The 13,259-nt window shown below is 36.5% G+C and overlaps 1 pseudogene; it reads right to left on the bottom strand.

Moving 5' to 3' along the window:
• Positions 1-1,146: 1,146 nt before the first annotated feature.
• LOC118814089 lies at positions 1,147-12,361 on the bottom strand (annotated as a pseudogene).
• Between the last annotated feature and the right edge of the window lie 898 nt (positions 12,362-13,259).

The raw sequence follows: 13,259 nt of genomic DNA, 5'->3' as shown, positions 1-13,259 counted from the left end.
TATAGCAAAAAATATTACATTTTCGCAATACATGATATGCATCATGATCTAGATTTAAGTGGGAACAGACAAGATGGAACATGTAGTGCCACATTTTACAAAATGCAATAATAATAATAATAATAATAATAATAATAAACCTACAACTACAATGATTTTAATTCAGTGTCTCCTAAACTGCACTGTCCTAAATCCAATTAAACAGGCCTATTCATGCCCACTTTGTGATGAAACATGTAGTCAGTGTGCTTTCAGTACTGATGATATCCACAGTATGCTCAGATAAGCATATTGTGACATGATTTTTCATGATAACAGTAAAATATTGCCCACCACTACTACAATGTAAACTAATTCAGTGTTTTAATAGAAAGCCATAAAAAAATTACCAAACATGAACTCTATTAACATCTACATACAGTGATGCTTTCTCTTATTTTAATACACATTGTCAAATACAGGCAAATGTTTATTTCGTTCACTTTAGGTTGCATAGGTAGAATAGAGTGTCTTATATTGTTTTATTTGTGTATATAAACTTAGACCACCACTTGGTAACAGCAATGAGCATGTCACATCATGTATGGAGATCAGTGTGGAGCTTCATAAATGTCTGTAACTTCACTATGTGGTGCCATCTAGAGCAGGATGCTTTCCCAGTATGGATCTTGACTCCTTTTGAGGTTCCATCTCATTCCTCCCTGCTGCAGTGCTTGGTTTGCTTTTTAGTGCTTCGAAAACTGAATTCTGTGAAGCTGCCCTGTGACAATGTCTTTGTAAAACATGCATTACTAAAATGATGATGGAGATCCATTATATTTTGGGGATATACCTTCATTATACCTTCAGGATGAGTCAGAGTGGCATCTGTGATCCAGAGCTAATCATCCAACATCAGTACCTGACCTCACTAATGGAACTGTAGCTGAATGCAATCAAATTCTCAAAGCAATGTTCCAACATCTCGTGTAAAGCCTTCAGGTTCAATCTGTTCACTGCAGGATAGCAGGAACAAATGAATGCCCTTGATTCCAGAAGCAGTGTTGCATGAGCACAAACTTTTGGCCATATTACATATTTTACCAAGAAAACACCAGTAATATAATTTCTAACATTGTTAAAACTTGCAACGAAAATGTGATCAAAAAGAGAAAATGAGAATCTCCCATCCATCGTCAGATCAGATGACTTTGTCCCCAGTGTGGTTGTTATCTTCCACATAGATTCTGTAAAGAGCAGGAAGAGTACAAATTATATTTAGATCCAAAAGAACAAGCCCACCAGATACACATGATAAGACTTGATTGTGTATCTTCTGAATTGACACATGCAGGGAAGTGTGTTACATGGCTTGATCTACCATTTGCATGACCTATAGTAAATGTTAGTGATAATCACGGCAAATTAGCTTGTATGTCCTCATTCAAACATTTAATAGCCATGCTCAAATGTTAATCATTTACAATTTACAATGTGTGTTTATACTAATCTGATTATCAGTAAAGACATTTGCCCAACCTGAAATTGACCTTTTTTTCTGGTTAGTTCATGTACCTAGTCATATAAAGCACAATTCATCATATAATCTCATTAAATCTTAGTGACCCTTTGAGAATCTTTGCTGTTTAAAGTATCACTGTTTTATGCCTTCTTCTGACTAAATGTCCCTAAAATTACATATCCAAATGATCAGTTATTTCAAGACTGACTGATTAAACAAGTAGAATTATGTGTGCCACTGCTTTGTTACAATGAAAACCTGCAGCCACAATGGTCCTTTGCAGACTGGACACAATGAAGTAAGCACTTCATTCCTTACATGTTTCGTGGTTAAAAAAATGTCAACAACAAATAAAAGATGTGCAAGTCTATTTTTGTCAAAATTGCAAAAATATAATTTGGGAAAAGGAATTGAACCAACCCTCAGAAGAGGACCGGCTCAATATTTGTAAAAACTTGTTTCCCAAAGGCACCTCATCTAGTGTTCATGAGCTTATCTTCAAATTCATTATTAGGATATACTTTAAATGTAATACTTTTCCTGCCTTTTTGCAATGTAAAAAAATTTCTGGGACAGAGTTCACATCACAGTAGAAAATATCTTTCAAACACAATTTCAGACGTCCCCCGCCCTGTATCTTTTAGGAATAGGGGCAGAACATCTGCACCTGTGGCTTTCTCAAGCTGCAACTCTGCTTCCCTTGGAAAAATTGACCTACAACCTATATCACCAAACAGACAAATATGGACTATATACACAAACGTGTAAAATCTTGAAATCCTTTGTATGTTGGCCAACTGTGTGAGATCTAAATGTATGATTGTCAAAATTGAGCTCTGATACCAAGCTCTTCATTAATATGGCAAATAATAAAAACAAATAGTTTTGTGTGAGCTTCCCTATTTTATAATATATTATTCAACATATTCATATGATAATTTCACCATGAAAAACACATTATATTTAGTATTACTTGTATATAATATACATTTTTGTGGTGTCACTGAACTTGTGTGTGTGCTAGCTGCTGATTCAAATATATATATATATATATATATATATGTGTGTGTGTGTGTGTGTGTGTGTGTGTGTGTGTGTGTGATGAAATAACAATATGATAAGAATGTGTGGTCTTACCAGCAGAACACATTGGGAAGTGCTCTCCATTACTGCCAGACTCTTTACTCTGGCATCTTTTCCACATCACCTTTAGAGGTTGCTGTAATGTACTGTTGAATGTGCCACTTAATCTCTTGCCAAAAAAGGATGTTCACTGCTTTAGACTGAAAAAGACAAAAGAGAAAATGTGATTATAGCTCAGATATGTACTGGAGTAAACACTAGACATTACACATACATTGTTTCATTGCAAAATGTATTACCAACACTAATGTACATTAAGCAAAATACTAACAATTATATAACTGTTTCAGTATGAGCTGATAGAGACCATAGAATGCAGTGTGTAAGATTTTGGGGGATCTATTAGCAGAAATGGAATATAGTATACAAAACCATGTGTTCATTAGTGTATAATCACCTATAACTAGGAATCATTATGTTTTTGTTAGCTTACAATGAGCCCTTCTTATCTACATAGGAAATGGATCCCTTTCTGACAGAGGCCGCCATGTTGCACCACCATGTTTCTACAATAGCCCAGAACAGATAAAGCAAATAGAGATCGCTTTTTGCGCTTTTACATTGAAAAGCAGCAGCTTGAATTTGGTGGTGCTATAGCACTGGTCGGAGGATGTAGAAAGAAGAAGAATGAGTGGTTGCTGCTGGTGCTGGCTAACCACAGTGTGTTGTGAGAAGTTTGAGAACCCAAATATGGACAAATACTTATAATTTAGCACAAGAAAAAGTGAGGAAGGGTGAATCTCTGTCACCAAAGAAGCAGAAACATGAAGCGAAACAAAATTGGGACAGGTGACGGCAGAAAACATGACAGCCACTGTGTAACTGTTCTGCTATATTGACTTTTTGTACATATTTTATACAAAATACTCTTTTTAGCTTAAAAAAACACTAAAATAATTACAAGGACAGCATCCATGGTGCAAAGCACACAGTAAATTCTCAAAATACCTTTCAGGCTTAATAAATTTCTCTGTGGGTGCTGAACATTTTTATTTTCATTGACATTGCCCTGTATTTTGCTCTTTGGTAAAATGCCCCAAAATGCATATTTATTAAGGCACATGCTATTTACTAATTAGTAGGCTGCAACATTCTATAGTTGATTGTTTTTGATATTGCTACTTTTTATACACACAAACCTTTAGTAAACCAGGGCCTTGCATCTTATTAGGAGTTGTTCCTTTGGTACGACTACTAACAGTGTTCAAGTTTGAGTTTTAAAGAATATTTTTGAATCATGTGCTTCATTGTATCATCCTGCTACTGGCCGAGCTGCCTCTTCGGAGGCGTGGCCATGCAAAGGGCCATGTGAAGAGGCTCATGGGAGGTGCACACTCTCTGGAAAAGGGACTTGTTTATGTTGTCGTCTGTTAGTTAGAAGATTTGTTATGTGATATTGTGTTATTTTGTGTCTGGGGTGCAGGTTGCTTGTGTGTGAGGTTGTGGGGTCACCATGAAGTGGAAGTCTATGGCTATTGGTGGCCAACCCCCCCAACCCAATCCTGGGTGTGATTGTATGTTATGTGCCTTGTGCTGGTGTCAATAAAAGAGCATTACTTGCAGCAGAGTCATGTTCTCTCCTATGTCTTACTCTATTCCAATACCACAATACATAAAGGGCTTCATTTCAAAATGCATTATAGACCACTTTTTTCCAAGATCAGAGAAATATAAAAGAGAAGACACACAACAAACCATGACAGACACCCAAATAACACAGAAGTAATCAGGACTTCTTTAGTAATAGTAGCAAAATAACACTTACTTGTGTCGGAGGTACAGAGGCTGAAATAGAAATTTAAATACAAATTCAATACAAATTACTAAATACAAAAAATCACACACAAATGCTTGGAATGTTTTTGACTTAACAGTTGAATAAATTAATAAACACTTACCTTCAACACTACCAGTCTTACGTCTGTTTCTGCAGTACCTTACTATTACAACAATCACAACAACAATGACAACAAGAAGAAGAACAAAAAGAGAAACTGTGACTCCAACTATTAAAGCAACTGGAGTGTTGCTTTTACATTCAGTATCAGAAAAATGTGTTCCTGGCTTTATTTCTGTACGGCCGTCATCTTCACATCTGTCAGAGAGCAACAAAATAGATCATCAGTCATGTGACATCTTTCCGCATAATTAAAAAAAAAATGCATATACCCCAAATATATAAAGCTTGGAAGGTCCAAGTCAAATTACATGTTTATTTTCTAAGTGAAAATAAGTTCACACATTCTACAGAGAACACACATAAATACGGCATTTTTGTGCAAACAATAGAGATGAACATAATGGAAAAATAAAAAACTATATATGCATTAAATGCATATACTGACACAACACACATTATGACACTCAATAACGCTCGACTTACTTTGAACGTGGCTTACAAGTTTGAAGAGAGCCGTCTGAGTAGGTGCCGTCTTTACATCCATCACATTCAGTATCTTCAGATGATGTTCCTGCAAACATACAAGTTCTGCTCAGTCACAGAGAATAAAGTGCAAATTAATTAATGGGAAAAGTGAACAATTGTTGTTTATGCACAGTTTGTGGTTTATACACTAACCTTTATGCTTTATATATTGTCCAGGTCTGCATTGTTTTGTGTTCCACAGCTCGTACACAGCCGTCGTTTTGTTCATCAGTACAGTAATGTCCATCTAGTGGCTCACAGACTGTATCTGATGATTGAGTGCATGGAGTCTTTACTCTTAAGCCTTGACCTGTGAACAAAGCAACTCTGTTAATCTAAAACATATTGCTGTAAAAATATTTTCGATTCACCAATATAGACAAATTTATATATTAATATGCATTTCTTATGAAGGCCAGACTTACCAGGATCACACACTGTACATTTCGTGAGTCCGTTGTGTTCAACTGTGAAAGTTGATGCAGGACACGGAGCACAGCTAGTGCCTGAATTCTCAGTGCAGTGCTCATGAACATGGGATCCTAAAAAGCATTAAATATGAGCTGACAGAATTAGGTTTGGAAATGATAAAGATGATAATGCATGTTTTTCTCTTAATGCTATGTTGTAAAAGCATTTTGTGTTCTGTGTTGTCTCCACTGTAACAAAACTTTGTACCTCACAAGCTTTATAAGGGAAGTGAGGGAGATTGTTTGATAATGTGAAAGATTTTTCAGGCTTATTAAAGTAATTGATGATTTCAATCATAACTAATCATATGCTGTATGGTTTCTCTATATGTGAAGCTGTGTGTGTGTGTGTGTGTGTGTTGTGCCTTTTTCTGCCTGGTGTTTGGAGTTATACTCGAGCTGTACTCGTCATTAGAATTCCTTTGTGCCATTTCTTATCTTGGCATGGGAGCTTTGCCCTCATGAGTACAGATTTAGACACTGTAGTTGTAAACACTTTTGTTTTTACCATATCACAGCTCCCAATAAATCCTGTAGGCATTAAATTTTGGCTTACCTGGTTCACACTTGGCACAACATTCTCCATCGTTCTCATATTTAGACCGGGAACACTTGCAAAAACAGAGTTCAAAATTCAGGGAGAAAAGAGCTGCAGCAAAAACAAAAATCTTCAATCTACAGATCATCTTGGTTGTGCTGTTCCAGTCAGGATTTCTTGTAATAAAGAAAGCAAAAAAGGACGTTTCTTCCAAGCACTTCTTCTTGCTGCTGTGTTTAGACCATCTACTAAAGCTTTCAGGATGTTTGCTTCCCTTTGAAGGCACTTCTGCGATTAGTAGCTCAGCCTCAAAAATACATTTCACTCTCAGAAGATCTGCTGATGAAACTTGTACTTTTCTCTACAGACGCATCAGAGGTTTAGAGTTCTAATAGTGCATTTCTGTTCTTTGGAGGAGAAGCTGTAAAAAAGGAAACATCAGTCACAGATGTGCAATTGATAAACTTTAAGAAAGTACAGATTTATGAATGATACTTTGGCATATTTCAATATTATGCCAACCTTTTTTATTAAAATAAACTGTCCAGTGTCCCATTAGTAGATGACAATCTATATTGCTTTAGGTAGGCGTAACTTAGCAGACAATATATGCATCTATCAGCTATTATCCAAATAATCTATTAATCCAACCATTATGTCTTGTGCCATTTCCTCTCACTTTGCCTGCTTCAAGCATGGAGTATTTTTTTTTTTTCCACTTTTCTAAAAAGCTTTTCCACAAGATTTTTGGAAACATAGCTGAGGGGATTTACCTCCATTCAGCCACAAAAGCATTAGTGAGGACAAGAACTGGCTCACATTTAGAGTTACAGATCATTTTAAAGACGCTGGATGATGTGTTGATGAAATACTGTTACATCGTGGTACAGTTACATAGTCTCTCAGTAAAATCAAGGACTGGATTGCTTCGATTGCTACAAATTTGTTTCAAAATTGTAGGCCAGTTTCTGTAGAATATGTTTCTAACAGCTGATGATGGATGGATGGATGTTTCTAACAGCTTACAGGTCATGGAAGCATGCAAATGCAGCAAGATTGCATGTTTGTTTATTGTCCAAGTGAAAATAAGTTAACGCATCCTCTATAGAGAACACATTTATGCACATATTAAATCCAGTTATTGTTTATCTGATGAATTTAATATTCCGGGGGAAAACACAAAATATAGGTTGTGCAAAAGTCATGCCACATCAGAATTTTTCCAACATGTTAAAACACAGCAAATAAATGGAAACTGTGCACTGAAATTTGCAGAAAATCCATATTCAAGCAAGCAAGGCTGATCAGGTTTGATGGAATGCTGAGTCACTGATTTATTTAGCTTTAAACCTGACAGAATGGCATCCAACTTCCTCAAGCATAAGGTGTTATCTAATGACGCACTCCAACCACATGTTCTACCAGTTTTTTGTGTAGAACTACATTTCACAAATCACTTACAGCATAAAAAGGGTAGTAACATTGTTACTGTGCCATAAAAAAGAGACAGAGACAATGAAGTGAAAAAAAGTACAAAATTTATTACAGTTTAAAAATAAATACATAAAAAAGGTACATAACTTCCAGAAAAAAAAAGATCATAAATGATGGTCTTTGTCACTCTGTGCTGTGGTTGATGGTAAATCAGCTTAATTTTCTTGCCTCTCTATTCTTTTTCTTCTTATATTCCATCTCCATAATGCCAACCCTAATATTACTAACCCAGGTAAAGAAAAGGCAACTAAGGAGAGAAAATGAGAACGTTTATCTGTACATTCAGAATCTGTTGACTTTGTTCCCGGTGTGGTTGTTATCTGCCCCATAGATTCACACCTGTGAAGAACAGGAGAACACATTACGTTCAGATGCAAACAAACAAGCCTACTGGATGCAGATAAGTCACAGATCATACTCACTGTGTATGTGGTTTACACAATGTGAAAGGGCTATCTGAATATGAACCTTCTGAACAGTCTATACATACAGTATCAGTAAAAGCTGTACCTGTAAAGATACAATAAACACACATGCAGAGAAGTTAGTAACATGACTGGATCCGGATCTATCAATCACATGACCTACACCAGATTATGCACATATTATTTAACTGCAAACACTAAACAGCTAGAATATAAGTGGCACTGAAAACACTGAACAAAGACAACCTAAAATAAAAAGAATTAACTGTATAAGAGACTAACTGTTTAGGTTTTAACCATTGAATATACATGGAGATTCACTCGAAAGAGGCCCCGAATATTCTGTTGTAACTGCTGTTAGGATGAAGCAATCTGAACCAAAAATATCTGCTACATACCTTGACGTATGTGTAATCGATTTCATTACATGCGATGCTGGAAGTGATCTACGTTTTCTGCAAGACACATGAAGGGGTACGGGGGTCTGCACCCGGAAATTGCAAACGAAGGTTAAACGCTGCTACGGCTGTCCGGCGCCTACCTCATCGCTCTGATGCAGGGGCATCCCGGCTTGTTCAAAGCTCCATATACTGAGGAGCACATTGCTTCGTTCAGATTGCTTTGTCCTAGCGAGAGTTAATACAGAATATTCTTTCGAGTGAATCTCCCTGTAGAATCCCTTAAAAATTATCAGGCATATTATATCATATGCTTATTTCATTCTTTTATAGGGTTCAACTAATAGAGTTAGTTTAGATTCTCTCTCATTTTAGCAGACTGTACAGTACTGACCAGTTTGGTTGATATATTGTCCAGGAAGGCAGGTGGAGTGCGGTGTTGCTTTTCTGCAGTTCTTGCCGTGTGTTTCTATACAGTAATACCCTGACAGAGGCTCACACAGAGCATCTGCAGATGACTGACATTCTTGTTTTGTTCTTAATCCAATACCTGAAGAAAAATGTAAATAAAAAATGTAAAAGATAAAATGTTGATGTTTCTCATGTTTTAAACAGCTAAAACAGCCTGGGGTCAAAGAACACTGATGTGTACAAAATGTGTACAAGACTGAAAACATCATGTTAATTGTATGTTTACTGATTTGTCCCCATTAAATTAGGAAAAGTCATTAAATATGAAGCAAAAAAGTGTCAATCATTTATTTACAGATGATAAACACTGAATAGGGTCAAATTAACCCTGAAGATAATAGAAGGGTTAAGAATAAAAAAGGCTAAGACATTTTTTGCATACAACAGTTTTTCCAAAGTGTTAAAAGTAAAAAAGTTACAGGAAATAATCTGTCTTTACCTTCATCACACACAGTGCAGGGGAAACACTTTGTCAAACCATTTGGAAAATCAATGTATGTGGACCGAGTGCATTGCACACACGTTGTGCTGGAATCTCCTGAGCAGTGTTTATATACACGGTGTCCTGAAACACAGCAGTCCACTCTCAAGCTTACAACATGTACAGTTCTCAACTAAGTCAGTGACTATGCTTGATAAATATATTGCATTGAACATAAATGTGAATATTTCACTCGTATATGCTGTTACAGAACCACCGCAATGTTCCCACATTGTTATTTACAGCTTCATGAAAATAGCATCATAAAAATCTAAATCTAATAAAAATGTGATGTCTTACCTGCAGAACATGTTGGGCAGCACTCGCCATTAATTTCATACTCAGCACTACCACACGCTCTGCAGACCATTATGGCAGTGAATTTTAATAATGCTAAACATGTGATGAAGGAATCATATAAGAGCATGGCAGTCCCCTCTCACGGGAAGGAAAACTGTTTTTCTGAAGTACACTGAAAGAGACAAAAAGAAAATGTGATGATGGAGGCAAAAAGAAGCAGCTTCTCAAAATGAAATGAATCTCATTGCACGTATCTGTGAACACAATAATGAAAATAAAAGCAGTTTTGTCAGCAAGGTTTTCAGAAAGTTGATCAGCTTATATATCCTCAGAGTCCATCTGTCTGCAGCTCTCACCCCACCCACGTTCGACAGCTTCACTCAGAAAAATGAAATAGCTGTTGCTTTTAATCAGTGTCTGCAGCTCTCACCCCACCCCACCACATACAAATAATGTTAAGTATTATTTTTCAACATATCCCTAATACACAATGTTTAGGTCATTCATAATATTTTGTGTATTTCAGTGATATCTGTCACTGATATTACTTAACAAATGCATGTAAGTCAGTGAAACTAAGTTGTGTTGTGTGGTTTTAATGAATTTAAGCCATCAGATTTACTTCATAGGTGTTTGTTTGGTCAATGTAATCTTGTAAGACTCAACATCTTTCCCATTGGCTCCTGGCATCCTATATTTGCATATTGTCTTGTTTTACTTGTTTTATACACCCTCTTCATGTTGTTGTTTGGCTTACCTTGTATTGTGTGTGCATTTTTCTTATACTCCATGGTTCACTGACCAGCTGCCTTAATGTTGGCTATAATTACAAGTTACCATGTAACCTACTGCTATAAGTAGGTAACTTATATAACTGCTATGAGTGTAACTGTACAACAGCTGAGTAGCTCCAACTTAAACCTACTACCTTTGTTCCTTTTCTACTTTAGGAACAATGCTGTCTGCATTTCACACCTATTCACTGTGTTAAAGTAGTTTAAAGAAACCTTTTTTAATCTGCTTGCCTCCATTTTGCCCGACCTGGGTGGCCATAAGAATCTATGTGCTTGTCAGCTCAGCCAGAATGTTTAGTGAGAGTAGAGCTACAGATCAGGAAAGGAGGTTTCAGATGCAGATTCTGCATCAGAGATTTTCCACAGTTTCCGTAGAAATATAAGGTGCTTCCTGCAGTAACGGCAGTTTGTGAGCGAGCTTCTGGTTTAGGTCCGACCAACATAGTACGGACCACAACTTTTCGGTTACGTTATCAAACCAAAATTGAAACTAAAGCCAACAAATCATTAACTCTCACACTACTGAAACAGCAGGAAAGGGTCGCCTACAGTTAAATACAAATGGTAATAGACCATCCCAGCTACTTAGAGCAGACTCGCCACACTGATGGAGTTTCATTTCAGCACTGCAGCAGGTGCAGAACAACATGAACACATTCAGCTGAACACAAACGATTATTTTACGCTTTTATAAATCCAAACATTTAGAAAGACACTGCTCTGCACAGACACGCTTAAACTGTAATGTAAGTTCTTTCAACTGAGCTGTCAGTTCGCAATGCATATTAACGGTTCAAGCAGTGGTTTCACTTCACTTCACTTAAAGGGTTCGAGTGATTTTTATGCTAAATGCTAAAGAGGAACAGCTCAATGGAGCAGAGAATAAGAACAGACACACTTACTGCAGCCCGAGATCACAGAAGCTAAGCGAGAAGTAAAACGGCGCTTCTATTTGAAAATACCGTAAACAACGAGTCAACCAATCAGGAGGAAGAGGAAGACGCCAGAGAACTTGTAGAGAGGAGAATTACCACTCTGCAACGTCTTCCGGTTTTCTCAAACGCCAGAGGGCGCTCCCGAGCGAGTCCAAAATGAATGGGTTGATATACAGCATTTGAGCAATATCAAAGTTTATAAATGCTTAAACATTTTTAATGTAAACTAATACAATCATTTCCTGAACACTGAATAGCAAAAAAACATTTTAACACCTCTGTTATATTTTATAAAATTAAAGGACTTTAGCTGTAAGGGATATAGCTGTAGAGTGTCACTGTAACAGTTAAACTAGTAATAACAGATAAACTACCGCAGTACAGCTGTGACATGTCAGATAGCAAACTAGCTAGCCAGGTTAACCATGAACTTGGGATGCGAGTGTCCGCAGTCTTCCCTACCTCTGTCAGTGATTTTCCGTCATAGATATTCCATCCCCTTTGAGCCCTGTGAGTCTTCCAGAAACATTTCCGTTGTGTTGTGACTGGCTTTGCAGCATCTCTGAAGTTGCATGTGTTTTCTATATTTGCAGGGCGTTTGTAAAGTGTAGCTTCGATGTAGTCATGTTGATGTAAGTGTTTTCTATATTTGAAGCATGCATGTGAAATGCAGTTCAAGTGTAGTAATTTTGATGAGAGTGTTTTGTGTTTGCAGTGCATTTAGTTTGCAAAGTGTTTTTAATTGTACTATGCATAGGGTCTTGTCAGCCAAATAGGGTGGATGGTTGTTTGAAGCTACAACAAAACAGAAAAATAGAAATACATAATTACACACTGGCCTTCATAACTAAACACTACTCAACATTAACAAGATAAACAACAAAACATAGACTAGCATAACCAAACAACAGAAAATAACACTTACTTAATACAGCTAAGTCACAAACAGCTACCATACAGCCACATGGTGGGGAATGAAAAAAAAAGAAACATCCTTCCTGGGTTTATAAACCTTTGCTCACTTCCTGTACCAGAGCATCATGGGAAATGAGTGTTTTCTTCTATGGCTGAGATTTACTGAGATCTTGTGACTGTGAAGGCCATAGCATATGATTTACATCGTCTTCACACTCATCAAACCATTCAGTCATCAGCATTCAGGCCTGTACTGTTCTCTGAGTGTACACCTCACAGGCACTCACCCAAATGTGGCAAATAAGCTGAAGGATGACTCATCTGACCACATAGCGTTTTGCCAAAGCTCTGTTGACGAGTGCTTATGGTTTCAAACACGCATTTGTGTGTTTTGTAAATTGTTAAAAGATGCAACATACCCACTTCAGTTATTACAGTCTGAAAACCTACTTTGGCTTAGTCTTAGGAAGTTGTTATGAAACAAGCTGCTTCATTGCACTCTGGCATAGATTATACACTCAAAAAAAAAATGAAGCCCAAAAGTTAAAACATTTTTGTATTTTAATTACAATTTTCCATTCAATTTAAATACATAAATCCAATGTAAAAATTGTATTATAACGTATGTTTCTCCATCATGTTCAATAAACCTGAATGAATTAAATCATATTTAAATTAGAAGTACTTGTAGAATTCATGCAATTCTTTTATATGACATTTATGTATTTCTAAAGAGTTAATAGTACCTTCTGTATTCAGAGCACAATTACTTAGACTGTGTAAATGTATTAAATGACAATACATGTTAAATTCACAAACATTTATTGTAGTCCAAACTGTATTAAACAGTATTTCCTGAGGCTCATTACAAGACAAATGTAACCTTTAAAGTCTAATATGAAAGAAATAAACATAACTTTATATATTTCAGCTGTGATCAAATTCCCTGGTTTAGAATTTCTGTTCACT

Source organism: Colossoma macropomum, unplaced genomic scaffold (genome assembly GCF_904425465.1).
Source record: "Colossoma macropomum unplaced genomic scaffold, Colossoma_macropomum, whole genome shotgun sequence".
NCBI lineage: Eukaryota > Metazoa > Chordata > Actinopteri > Characiformes > Serrasalmidae > Colossoma > Colossoma macropomum.
The sequence above is the reverse complement of the archived record's forward strand: the minus strand, read 5'-3'. Positions and strand labels throughout refer to the sequence as shown.